General features: G+C 38.2%; 1 pseudogene; it reads left to right on the top strand.

Moving 5' to 3' along the window:
• Nucleotides 1–2,974: 2,974 nt before the first annotated feature.
• On the top strand, nucleotides 2,975–9,687 carry LOC115744552 (annotated as a pseudogene).
• Nucleotides 9,688–14,783: the final 5,096 nt, after the last annotated feature.

The following is a 14,783-nucleotide window of genomic DNA, read 5'->3' as shown; positions in this document are numbered from 1 at the left end:
GCTCAACACACCTACGTACACTTCGTAGCAAAAATTTCCCTACCCAAAAATTCTTCAGCTAACGTTATTCTCACGTCCTACTAGCGACTCGCTGAACCTAAAAGACAAAGAAAATGAAAGGAGTGAGCTAACACGGCTCGATGAGTAATACATTTCTTCTAAGTGAATCAAACAATCACTATATACATTTAATATTCAAAATGTAAGATATTTACATCAAACTCGAAACATATCAAACTTTTATGATGAAAACAAGTTATATATTATCTTAACAAAATATATTCATAGCAAAAGTATCCATATCGGATGATAACAACAAAGCATAGATCAATGGTCTAATTCCACTAATCAATCTCGTCAAAGGACATATCAATAGTTTATCCATTGACTAATCTCATCAAATCACATACCAATGGTCTATCCATTGACCAATATCATGCTCAAGATTCTAACCATGGTCACGTATAACGCCCGTGACAAAAAACGACCAAGATTCCTCTCTTGGCAAGGTCTCCACCTACGATGTCGGTGGCTCGGTCCACAAGGATATCCTAAGTAGTATGCGCATACCGACAAACCCCTCAATCGGGTTCACAGCTATCTTGAGCACCACATAATCAAACAACAACATCCTTGTCATAACTAGAATGTAGCGTAATCAAGTCAAAACCAGAAGCAACCGTATCAAATAGAACAAAACAACAAGAAATGTTCGATCTTGTTTTATGCAACAAATAATGTTATTTTCTCAAATCATAACATGCTTAGTATTATCATTTTTGAAATATGAGTTTACAAATACAAAGAAGAAATGGTATCACTCACCCGACAATGCCAGAAGCAAACTATAAGCTTACTCGGATCGACACATTCGAAACCCTATCAAATATATGAAAAACGATATCAAAAACTAAGTAATATGCTACCCTAAAGCATAACTCGAATGAAAAGGGCCTATTTGTCGCTAAGGCAACATCCACGCAACAACAAAACGATCGCCCATAGCGCACACGCATGTTGTCCGTTATGCGTAGCTTGCACGACAAACTTAAACGAACCGTAACTCCCTCACTCGAGCTCTGATTTAAACAAACTTGTAGTCTAAAGAAAGAAATTTTAATGTACTACAAAAGCCCCAACATGGGTCAACAAGAATCTATTCGAAAATTGGCAAGAACAAGCGCAACAGGTTCCGGTCACGTACTGTTCATCGCGCACGTCGAAATCTCTCGGGCCATATCTTCCTCCACCGAGCTTCGTTTTAAGTGATCTTATAATCCACACGAAGCTTATTCGATGTACTACAAGATCCCTAACATGGCCAACCCAACCAACAATCAGAAACCAAACAAATCAGCCTTTAAAGGCTGCGTATGGTAACCATTCTGTTCCGGAAAACTGATTTTGATTAAAATGATTTTTTCTGATTCTGTTCCTGGATGAGTTTTAGATAATTAAAACGCGTCCGATAACTATCCAAAATATTTGTTCATGGAATAGAAACGCATTTGATAATTGCACAAAATTTTTGTTTTAAAAAACTATTTTTCTTCCTAATTTTTTTCATTTAAGTTAAATAACTATGTGGTTACTTTGTAAAATTTCATCCTCAATTGAAGACTAATTTTCAATGCATACTAAAATGCATTTTTTTTAAGCATGTCATAAATGAAACACAAATTTTAATACATTACGTCTGAAGTTCGATTGAAGTATGGGACAGTTCCCATATTAAGAACTCAATTTTTTCTTTAAACGTTGCGTTGTTCAACATACGTACAAATATAGCAGCCGAATAATCAAATTACCCACCGACAAAAAAAAAATTATCCAAGTACAAGTCCTTCACTATCATTTTGCAACTTCTGTCCTAAATCCAAGTGGGTGTTTAGCTTCAGCTCTACGTGCGGATGTTTACATTTTGTGACGCATCGCTACGAGTATATATGTTATCATCCACATATTGGATGCCATCATATTCTATGACATTTTTTACAGAAAAGTGAAATCTAGAAAATTTAATTTCAAATTTATGAAAATGAGGGCAAACTAGCCTAATATAAGCTTATTCTATTTTTAGGGATTTTCTAAATTTTTTGTGATTTTTTTAAAATTTTCCAATTTTTTTTATTTTATTTTTATTAAGTTGAGGAAAAATTGAAGAGAGAACCGAAAGGGAAAAGTGAGAGATGTGAGGCTTCATTTTATTTTGTGATTTTCAAAAGTGATTCTTTTTTCCAGAACCAACTTTTTTTTGTTCTAGATTTTGCTTTAAAACTAATTCTGATTCTCTAAAACCGATTCCGAGAACAAAATCAAAATCAAAATTATTTGCGTTACTAAGCGCGATTCTCATCCTTTTTTGTTCCCGTAATCAGAGAACGAGAATGGTTACCATGCAGGCCCAAAGTCTACTATTCGCATTGTACTATAGCGTACCAGATTTGAAAAAACTTGTTTCGAGCAAACCGTAAGTCCAAATTGAGTTCCAGAAAGTCCTACAGTTCCACAACACCCTAAACTGTTATTCCCCCAAAGAATAACGACTCCAAAATCTGATTTCATGGCTCAATTTTTCCATCAATCCGAATTTGAGCTCTAGTTATGAAAACTATTCCGATTAGGTAAACAAGGAGTGCGATCACTTACCTAACGTTGCGGCACGTAGTGAAATGAGTTCGATGTGGTGCCCATGACGGGTGGTGCACACGCACGGTCCTTTCTTTTATTTTTTTCCCCTCTTCCTTCTCCTTCTTTCTTTCTTCTTTTTCTTCTTTTTCTTTTCCCCTCCTTTATGAGCCGTGGAGTAGAAGACTCAAGAAGCCCCTTTTTTTTATTATTTTATTTTAAAGGTGGGTCCCACCACCTTGTTGACCTAGTAAAACAAAACAAATATTACAGTTAGCACTTGCCTTAATCGCATTGCTTTTTGTTTATGATGTTGCATACGACCATCGCACTTCCTCAAGTGAGCAACTCGAACCAAGCGGGAAAGATGCCCGGGATGATCCAGTGACTAGTGCAAGGAGAGAGAAGGTGAAAGATGCCATGCTTCATGCATGGACGTCTTATGAGAAGTATGCTTGGGGATTCGATCAGCTTCAGGTTTGGTCGATGAGGATCATGTATTCTTAAGGCTGTTTAAGTCTAGCTTAACATAGACATTGGCCTCAAAGATTAACGTTTGCCATCATGTGTCGTTGCGTTGACAGTCACAGACGAAGAATGGGGTCGACGGCTTTGGCGGACTGGGAGTGACCATCGTGGATGCTCTTGACACATTGTTCATCATGGGACTTGATGAGCAGTTCAAGAAAGCCAGAGAGTAAGTGTCATCCTTCTCTTTCACTGGCCTTCAAAAAATAGTGGTTCGAAATTTTTAAGAACTAACGAAGCATACATCTCTGTGTGCAAAATGTTTATCTCCGAGTGACGGCAACAGAGAATTGTACAGCCAATTCAAATATAATATAGCCAGTATGTGGGATTGGTGTCTTTTTGAAGTTGGTTCAATGTGACTTGGAAATTCTTCGAAGTGTAATCGGTTGGTCTGTCACTTTTCATTGATTTGCTGCATGTAACAAACACTGAGATCTCTACAACAACGACAACAACAGCAAGAAGCTAAGCCTTATTTTTAACTGAGGGGAGAAATGCTGCTGAGAGATCCATCACTTAAGACAAATGTTCCTAGAACAGCAGAAAGCATTAGAGAAGAGAGCAGAAAATGGAGAAGATGCATTGTCTTATCTTTCGATTTTGCATTCATTTGGCAATGTCAGCCATCAATCAAATTCGATGGTGGACGTTGCAGTTGGGTGGCTACCTCCTTGAACTTCAACAACAACTATGACGCCAATGTCTTTGAGACAACCATAAGGTACAGATAAGAAGTCCCCTCTCTCTCCGCACATTCGTCAACGGATTCAATGCAATTGGAGGAGAACCCTAGCCCTCACATGACATAAATAGCGTGCCTTCATTTGTTGTCTTTAGGGTAAATTTGTTTACGGTGATGCAGGATGGTTGGTGGACTTGCGAGTGCACATGATCTTTCTGGGGACAAAGTTTCCCTGGAGAAGGCTACAGATATTGCAGATAGGTTGCTGCCTGCATGGAATACCCCTTCTGGAATCAATTATTACATCATCAACTTGGTTACTGGACACGCTCATAATTATCCTTCAGCCAATGTAATTTCCCAACCTTTCTCTGCTTCTCGTGAATCATGCTTTACCCTTAAATTTCATCTCTCTCTCTCTCTCTCTCTCTCTCTCTCTCTCTCTCTCTCTCTCTCTCCGCTGATCCAAGAGGACGTTGTTATAATATTACCATGAACATTCTCTAGCGTATGATCTGAAAGGTTAATGGCCACGATTTCTGACTTCCTGATAGGGAGTGGGGAAGGAATTGCAAGTCTGGAAGATGACTAAGCCATGAGATTGATTGAATGAGAAGCAGGATGCAAACTATGACTTGATTATCCCGTAATGTTGATACCAAAGGACTAAGGTTTTATGTGAATTCATTCACATGCGGCAGACCCAGCTCGATCTGATAAAATAAGGCTGAGAAAACCGATTCTATGTGTACTGCTGGCTCATCAAGCGCCTAGTCGCAATGTCTTTATGGGTTCATTCGCCATTTGCATCAAGTTTGAAATACTATTAACTATGAGATGCGACAAATAGTGTGAATAGTGATACTTCACAACAACGTTCTTAAAGAGAGTAGTTTAACACCAGTAGGACATCTGCCTATGCCAGCCATATGCATTTTTTGCTATGTATCTGTTGCATAAACCTTAACTGTTGTGTTGTATTATAAAAGGAAATGACATGATTTAGTCTTTGCATCTCTAGGGATACAGTATATTGGCTGAAGTGGGGACGATGCAGCTTGAGTTATCGCTCTATCCCAAAGGACAAATCAACTCAAGTACCAGGAGAAGGTTTCAGTTCTATCAACTTAGTGTCATTTGAAATTTCAATCAGCAATCAGCTTATAGCTACCCTGAGTGCACTTTATTCTTGTTTAGATATGGTGGCATCAAAAGACTGGCCCCCTCCCTGAACTATCTCCGAGCTATTTAGCTATTATTTACTGCAAAAAGACGGAGTTATTAAACATGTGATGCGAGGACGCTTTTCGCGGTTGTTTAGGCGTTTCTTGTCCATTTTCCAGGTGGAGGTCATTGAAGTACTTCATAAAAATTTTCCTGCTGATGGCTTGCTTCCCATACACATTTATCCTCAGACTGGGAAGCCATCTCCATCGTTTATCACATTTGGTGCACAGGGCGACAGGTAGATATGGCCAAATGGGCCCAGGGGCCCGAAACCGGCTTGTTGACCCGCCCAGAATTGGCCTGTTGACCGGGCCCATAGTTCCAACCCGGAACCGGAACCTGCGGTTCCGGGCCGGTTCCGATCCATTTTTTTTTTTTAAAAAAAAAAGGAGGCACGGGGGAAAGAGCCGTTGGGCTCGAGAACCGGCGGTTCCGAACCGGAACCGGAACCGGCCCGGAATCGCCGGTTCCACCTTGTCGTGGAACCGGAACCGGCCCGGAATCGTCGGTTCCACCTTTTCGTGGAACCGGAACCGGCGGTTCGGCTGAACCGGCCACCTCTAGCGACAAGTATTAGACAGGCTTTGTCAGCTTTTAACATATACTAGAACGGCAGATACCAAGAGCCTATTAGTTGCAAATCATATATTAATGATTTGCCAAGGCAGAAAATTCAAATTGAATGAGCAAGACTGTTGCTTTATAGTCATTGTGTATTAAATCAACCAGTGTACTTTAATGACAGACGGAACCATTGAATATGTAATATGTTGCTACAAATTCGCATTGCATCAAATTATATTTTAGTTTGTATGGACTGGATGTTCATGCAATGTGTTATAATATGTCTCGAGTTTAAGCCCAAAGTGAAAATTGTGAAGATTCCGAATCGAATATTTGCAGACATCCTAAATCGAGCACAGGAAAATATATATACGTAATCAACTTACGAATTAAAGTTGATTGTGCGTTGGTGTCTTTGAGCAAGAAATAGAAAAGTCCAACGCAGACTTGGACTCCGTTAACAGAAGATAAAGGATAAGAATAAAAGAAGATACGGAAGTCAGTTTCGTATGAATTTGGCAAGATAATAACCGAACAGGAAATCTCCCTTTGCATATTCGGTGTTGACTTCTTTGACCGAGATGGACATGCACTTTCTTTGGCGGTGGCTTATACATATAAATATTCTCAAAAGGGTTTGTTTTTAGTGCGCTGATAGTTGACCAGAGGGACTTCTCTACGGAGCAACCAGTTGCTCGTGAATTTCATCCGAAGAAATTGTGGAGTTCTTGAAGCGCCGTTTCCAAGCAAGTGCTTGACATTGGGACTTCTTTGTTCGCAGAATTACATCGAGAAGAACTAGTGCTCGGGCCGATTAAATCTTGTGAGTTTTAGATTTGTGTAATTCCTTTGCGAGATTGATATATTATTTCGTTAGGAATTAGGGCTAAATACTGTGCGCATTCTTGGATATAATTGGGGCTTGGGAAACACCGAGAGTGTTTGAGTTACTCGAGTTTGGTCTGTAATCTCTGTGTATCGCTTGTTCTATAGTGGAATTCGTTGCTGTTCTCCCTGTGGACGTAAGTCTCTACGACCGAACCACGTACATCCGGTGTCCGATTTATTTTCTTGTTCTGTTTATTTATTGTTCGATCGCTTGTTCCGCGCAACACAATGCATGTCCGAGATGCTTTCTGTGAAATGTTATGTCAGAACAGGTCATATACCTTGTAAAAGCTCAACTCATCCTCATGGATTCACCATGCACCATGAGTCGAAGAGCATCATTACTTAGAAAGGTGATCTCTCCATCAAGTATAAATTGAGAAAATCGTCTTCATCACTTGCTTGAAAGGGTTTAATACTTCTCGTGTTACAAACGCTGTCCTGGTAGTCATTTTCATAGCAGCTGCCAGTTGGCTTGCATAGCATCCTCAGAAGTTGAAGCCTATGGCTTCCTATTATTCCTCGTTTCATTTGTATGAATATTCTTCAGTTATACGTCTGCTCAAAAACATTTTACTGTGTGCTTTGCAGTTTCTACGAGTATCTACTCAAGTTGTGGATACAGGGGAACAAAACTCAAGCTGTCAAAGTCTACAGGCATTTTTTTTTTTTTGGTTGCTTTTTTTGGTTGTCTATAGGTAGTTAAATACACAGAGATTGCAGCAGAACATGAGCGAAAGATCAGCCATATGCAATTCCATAAGGTTAAACTCTACACCTCCTCTCATTTCTCATTGCATGAACTTCTTAAAGCATCATACACTATCAATGATGAAGTTCTTATTCTCGTCATTGGTCGAGCCGTTTATGGCCTATATTTAGACGGGTGGACCCTTAATTTACCTATTCGTGCAACACCGGTTTCTTGTAATAAACACACAGGATGAAAGATCCCATGCTTGCAAAATCATATTATCATATGTAAGGTGACTAATTAAGGAAAAATTTACTCTTTCTAGAAATTTGTTACGGTCTGAAATATTGATGGACATACCTTAAAACTAAAAAGTGCTGCCAGCTACAACCATACACTCAGATGATGAGTGGTTTCGGTTTTTGGGAAGTTTTCTCAACTATTCCCTTTTAACAATTTTGGGACAGGGAGATGTGGGAGACTTCAATGGGTGGCTTGCGAAGCTTGGTCCGGAAATCGACCCCTTCTTCTTATGCATGCATATGTGAGAAGAACGGAAATGCGCTTGTCGATCAGGTAGGTGAAGCCAGTCACCAGAGCTTTCTCTTGTATTATGTGCCTTGCATGCTAATTGATTGATATTTTATGACTTCGGATGAATGAGTTGGCTTGCTTTGCTTCCGGAATGTTGGCTCTATGATCTTCTGGCTTTGACCATAAGAAAGCTAAAGCTATTCTTTCGTTTGCGGAAGAGGTACTTGTCTGTCTCTGTCACTCGCAGAAACTATAACCGTCTGAGAGAGGTACTGAAAGTTTTCCAGTGACACCTCAAATCCAGGCTGTCTTTAAATCTACATCAATTGTCCTAGTGATTCCTCCTAGCCCATATAAAAATCTTTATTTTGAAAGTGTGAAATATGCTTGAACTTCAGGCTGCCATGGTGATAATTTCCGGTGTTTCAATTTACTGCTCAATTTGAAAAGATTAATTGAGTGTCATTCGATATGGATCCATTTCGCAAGAAATAGGCTTTCAGTGTGACCATGTGGGAACTGCAGCAAAGGATTGAGGTTTTAAAAACAACACAGTAACTTGGCTTTCCTGGATATTCCTAAATTCAACTTCCTGTATGCTGTGTGATCTTTGGGGTGGATTCTGGAAGCTTTGCTTTTCAATTGACGGCTGCTATTTGTTTGAACTTCTGATATCGCAAGGGTAGCCGAAGAATGAGCCTAGTAGAAATCAACTGATTAAAAGCGTGCACATTATGCGACCATTTTCTTTGGCCGTACTGACTTACCCAGCCATACTTGGGATTATGCACCACATTTGTACTGCCAACACCTTGTAGACAGTCATTTTCTATTTGGCAACAACTTGGGGTAGATTAGCAGATCCATGATGGTGCTTAAAGATTTGAGCTTTTGTCCACCATGGACTGCAGATTGGGAAGACATGCTACAATTTCTATCTGATGACACGTACAAAATTGGCAGGAGAGGACTACGTTTTTACCCCTGGACAGGTACATTACCTTTGATCCACCACATTTATGTATTTCTTATGTCTCGGATGTTTCGTCTGAAGAGAATGAAATGCCACTAGGACGTGAGTGTCGATAGCCCGTATAACCTCATGAGGCCCGAAACCGTCAAGTCACTCTTTTACCTATGGCGTTTCACCAGGAACAAGATGTATCAAGATTGGGGTTGGGAAATTTTCCAAGCATTTGAGAAGAACAGTCGCTTAGAGACCGGGTATGTCAGGCTGACAAACGTAAGTATATCGTGAAACTTGAAGCATCCTATGCATTTCGCTTGTCAATATACATGTTCAAAGGAAGTTCTTTAAATCGTGCGCAAATCCAAGGCATGAGGAAGAAGATGAAATTGACTTTTATCCTTTTTCTGTGTTTATTTGGTCAGGTGAATACTGGTGCTAAGGACAACATGATGCAAAGCTTCTTCCTTGCAGAGACCCTCAAGTATATGTACCTCCTGTTTTCGCCTCCATCGGTGATTCCTGTGGATGAATGGGTGTTCAACACAGAAGCCCATCCTTTGAAGATCGTTTCCCGGGTAAACAGTAGAGAGAGCTTGAGCAAAAGTGAACATGTATTGCCTACAAGGCTTGGTGGAAGGAAAGAAGGTAGACCAGGACGTAACTAGTCTCTTGCCCTGAAATGTTTGTTGCCCATCCCCTTTCTTTTTGTCTTCGGGCCTGAGAGATGCATCAGGGTAGACATGGCCAATATTGAACCGGGGCCCGGAACCGGCCCGTTGACCGGGCCCACGGTTCCGATCCCGATTTTTTTTTTTAAAAAAAAAAAAAGGGAGAAGGCCCGGGAAAAAGAGCTATTGAACCTAAAAACCGGCTGTTCCGAACTGGAACCGCCAGTTCCGTGGAACCAGCCACCTCTACATCGGGGTATGCAGGTGGCCATTGTCATGTAATCAAAAAATAAGAGCGTAGCTTTGGTCTCTCAATTATCAGCGAAGTAGCAATAAATATTTTCTTCGTACGAAGAAAGTGATAAAATGTCATTGCTGTAAAGTATGTTCTTTTCCAAGGAAGAGCTATAGTACAATAATCACTTTGAGAATGTTACGATCCACGTGTGAGTTGTGTTAGAGAAATCCCACAATCGGAGAATTGATATGATGTTGAGAAGGTAATATATCATAATTGGCCCATAACTCATTGACATAAGTTTTTGAGAAAAAGTGGAACTAACTGGATATGTTCACGGGCGATCTTCCTAGACGAAAGTATTGGACTTCTACCGCGCGCTCAAGAGAGAAATCACAAATGATTCAAATTATCTAGTGATTGTGCTATCGTCACTTCTTAAGAAGGCGGGGTCCATCGTTTTTCACTTTTCTGGGTTCATGGAGCTTGGGCCGTTGAAGCTATGGTCTCTCTAGCTGACATCAAACAGTCGCGCTTCGCGACATCAGTGAATCTAAACAATAAATCCAGAATAAATCTAAACATGGTCTTCCACTTCACGACCCCAACGACTACATATTTAAGCCTTATTCCACTGAGTGATGTGATGTTGTCTGTATGAACACAAAAGAAATAAGAGGATGATTAGAAGTAAAGAAAGAAAGGATAACTACGAAGCTTCGACAGCACTTGAAAGACATTCCCACGTGATCCTCAGCAGCTTAGCACATAGGGTTGCGCAGCATAACGGTGCTAATTAGGCTAAATCAGAATGAAATCATATTTCTTATTATCTATCTAGTTATCCCCCAAGAAAAAAAATTATCAGGAAAAAGACAAGGAAATCCGGCGATCTTCTCTTCTTAGCGAGGAGTTTGAATGATCTCTTGATAGATCTATGATGATACCACAATGATGTGGGGTTAGAATCATTTTGGGAAGGACTGGTGATAATACAGCAATAATGTCATGCGGATGAGAGTACTAATTAGCAAGAACCCAAAAAATTTATGGATGAAAGTGAATTCCTCCATCACACCCAACAGTAGTGGTAGTACAGTCCCAAGAGAGTGAAAGGCACAGAAACAGAAAAAGAGGAGACGGGGGGAGGAGAGAAGGACACAAGCACAAGCAAAGAGACATTCCTTCAACGCTTCCAAAAAAGGATGAACAAAAGCTAAATGCAGAGTATGCCCACCCACCTCAGCTGCAATGATGACAGCAAAGAGTGGGAAGTGATGGCCCTCTTAAAAAGCTTATAATAATGGGGTCTGATAAACCCACCAAAAAGAAAAAAAGAAGAAGTGGCATTCACATTCACAATCACCACATGAGTTATTCAATCCCCATGCAAAATTTGAATATTCCATAGGGGTTTATGAATAAAGCATACATAGACAGCAGACACAGACTTACATATTGTTGAAATTTTCTTTGCCCCTGAGAAATTTTTAAAGGTGAGGAAAGGTTAAAAAAGCGTGAAAATAGAATCTAGTACTATCTCTTGAGAGAAGCGATCTATGGATTTTGCACTGGCAAAAGAGAATCCATGTCATGGGGCTGCTTTGCTTTAAAAGATGAGCCCCTGCATACCCTTTGAGAGAGAGAGAGAGAGAGAGAGAGAGAGAGAGAGAGAAAAGATGGTTGTGTTGTGTTTTGTGTGTCAGCTTGAGAGGGCATGCGCTCTTCAAACTTCAAAGGGACTTGGTTCAGAATTACGGAATTCCAGAGCCTTATGGCTTCTTTCCCTTTTGGCCTTTTTATCACATTCTCCCCTCATATTTATATGTACAGTTGAAAAGTGCCTTGATAGTTAGTTTGTGTGATGTTCTACTTTAAATTGCATATGGGTTTAGTCTGAAGTTTGAAAGTTTTGCTTTTGTTCTTAGATGAATGCTTTCACGTCTCTTGTATATTGGTCCATATAGATAGAGAGACGCAAACAAGAAGTTGAAGCTTTTATACTGAAATTTGACTTGTCCCAAATTTACATGCTATAATAGCAACTAGGTCATTTCATCACATTATTTACAAACTCGTTTCAATGTCATTCCTCGATCCGGCTTCTGATGCATCCAACACAACAAATAATCATCCAAAAAGCCATATCCCACATGGCTTGAAAATGGTAGATGCGAATGAGCCCTTCTATAATCAACCATTGATTTGTCAGGAAGTTATCTAGCGGATAGAGTCACGACTTTGGCACTTCGAGTAAAGTCTAAACTTTGATTTGTGAATTGGACAATTCCCTTGCCAAATGAGGATGCACGAGCAAACAATTCGGAGTCCACTTATGGAAAAATTCAATGAAGGAACATTTGGACGCAACACAAAGGGTAAGTATATCTCCTCGAGAAGTAAGAAATAACCAATGGTCAACATTGATCCATGGTAAATGCATGTTGTGAAGTCCAGTGGCTAACTTATTTCTTCAAGCCGAATCAAAACCGGAGCGCATGAACCGTCAAACTCAATGAAAATGTATATACTTGTTTCCTCAATCACAAAAAGTGAAAATGGGAAAATTCAAACGCATATCCTAGCATCATTCTAGAATAGCTAGCTTCTAGCTATATTTTTGTCAATAAAAATTTGTCTAGATGGGTGCAATCTGGGCACTAACGCTCAAATCAATGAACAATATTCCCTTTTCCTGCAAATGGGATCCTCATCGATCTTAAAGTGTTATGTTGTTGTGACAGAGAGAATTAACATAATCCTCCCATCGAAAGTATGAATATGGTGGATACGGAAAAAGCTTTTCTTGATTCGATCACCAGTGGAAAAGATTAAAAATAATAGAAATGTATTTCTTTTTTATTTTTTTAAATTTTTTTGGGAATGTGAAGATCTATGGATGGATGGTGTAAAAGGGAGAGGACACCTTTTTGACTGTAATAGTGGTGTGGACACTTTCACCTTTTTTGCTCATAATGTAATGCCAATATTGCAGAGAAGGATTGGGGAGGAGATACTTTTTCAGGGCTTAATTAGCGGAGGGAGGGGATGCACAATTTTTGTGGATTAATGGATTTTCTTTGTTGAAATTGTCTCTACTTTTAGAGTTAATCTTGTGTTGTGCTTAAGTGCAAAGAGTATTTTCAATGTAGCCATTTCTTACATATTTATATTACACACGGGTAAGTAAAATGTTTATGTTTAGAAGTCAAATGTTTCGATTTCTTGTTTGGACGAAACGAAAGATGTTATCGATAAATAGATATATGTCTTGTTCAATAACATTTCGAAAATGTATCGCAAAAGAGCCCATAAATTCGGCAATCAAATCAAATGTTTATACGAGCTCCGCGTGTTCATTCATCTTACCATCGTCCAGGGCAGATTTTGCACAATTTTTTATTTTATTAGGGGCATCTACTACAGTTATAATCATTTATGCTAGAAGTATAAGGCTTTTTGTATTTTCAAATGCACGAGTAATCTATAACACATGTATTCTTCAACGATTTGTTCTTTTAATTCATGTATTGCGTGTGAAAAGACTCTCATGTTAGTGTACATATTATCTTTGTCGAGATTTGATATCTTACAGAATAATTTGAATGTATATATGTGTGTGTATATATGCATGATCTTCACAGATCTATGGTCTCTCATGTCCTAATGATCATATTGACATTGCATTAGGTTTTGTCGCTACAATTTTCAAAGGGCTACTCGAGTTTTGGTTTCACGACACCTTTGTTGTATTACTTTTAGGATTGTTTCTGCTCGTGAAGGGAGTTGCGACTCAGCGTCAGGAAAATGACTTCAAAAAGATTTTTTCTTGGAACTTAACCAATAAATCACACATCATCTTATGTTAGGATTAAGGAGGATTCTACTATTTCGTTAACAAAAAGGATTTGTTTTCCGTACTAATGAAATTCTAAAAAAGTCATTAAATCTTTAAAAAAAAATTGTTGGTGAAAAACACCGATCACCTGCTTACCAATACTTTTACGAAATTCTTATTGTAGTAATCTACAAGATACAAACTTTTCTTATATTTTTGATGAACTTTTATTTGTCTTTTTTCATAGTACCTTATATATATATCAATTCGTATATGGATTTTCTAATCTTAATTTGAATACCTTATTAGGTTTTCTCTGATTAAATTGACAACTATTTTTGGATTACCAGTTGAAATTGGAGTTCCTTAAAACTATTTATCTGGTTCTTTTAATTCATAAACTTTTTTTAGTGTTTACCAACTTTTATGTTTTTCTTTCTTACAAAAAATTCTTTAAATTTACTAACTCCAATATGAATTTACCAATCTTTATTGGTGTAACTTACTATTTTTTCTTTCATTAGACTACTTAATAGTTTGATTTACCAACTCTCATTTGAGATGATTACCGTTGTACTTAAATTTTTAAAAAGAATTACCAACTTATTTATTGAGTTACTAACTTTATTTACCCTAACTAAACTATGATATTTAACGACTCTTTTTTATAGAAATTACCAATCCTAATTAGATTGATCACCAACTTTTATCTTATTAATTTATACACAAGTTTTGTATTTCCAACTCTTATTTGAGTTAGTGACCGGTGTTTATTTGGTGTATCTTTTAAATTAGCAACTTCTCTTATCACTGACAAAAAGATTTTTCTTCTTATGTATCTACTTCTATTCACCTTTCTTCCCAACACCCTATATTTACTAACAATCCTATAAATTAACAAACTTTTTTCGTGTGACCCATTAACTTTTCTCTAATAAAGTTATTGACTAGCTTTGAGTTACCAACTCTCATTTACCATGCTTATTTGATTTTTTTTTAATTTAATAACTTTCATATTGTCTGATAAACTATATTTTCTTTGTAACAAACTTTTTGACTTCACCATTTTTTTTCACATTACCAACCTCAATTGGAGTGATTACCAATTATTCTCTGATTAAATTGCTAAATAATTGTCGTTACCAACTCTTATTTGAGTTAGTTACCTAAGTTTTTATGGCTTCTTTTAAATTACCAACTTCTTTTATCTTTGACAAAAAAAGACTTCTCTTATTTTGACTACCTTTTATTTACCTCTACTACCAACGCCTTAAATCTATAAATTACTATATATTTACCTTATTGGAATGACTTCCCAACT

This window comes from Rhodamnia argentea, chromosome 4 (assembly GCF_020921035.1).
Source record: "Rhodamnia argentea isolate NSW1041297 chromosome 4, ASM2092103v1, whole genome shotgun sequence".
Taxonomy (NCBI): domain Eukaryota; kingdom Viridiplantae; phylum Streptophyta; class Magnoliopsida; order Myrtales; family Myrtaceae; genus Rhodamnia; species Rhodamnia argentea.
This window is presented reverse-complemented; position numbering and strand designations above follow the sequence as displayed.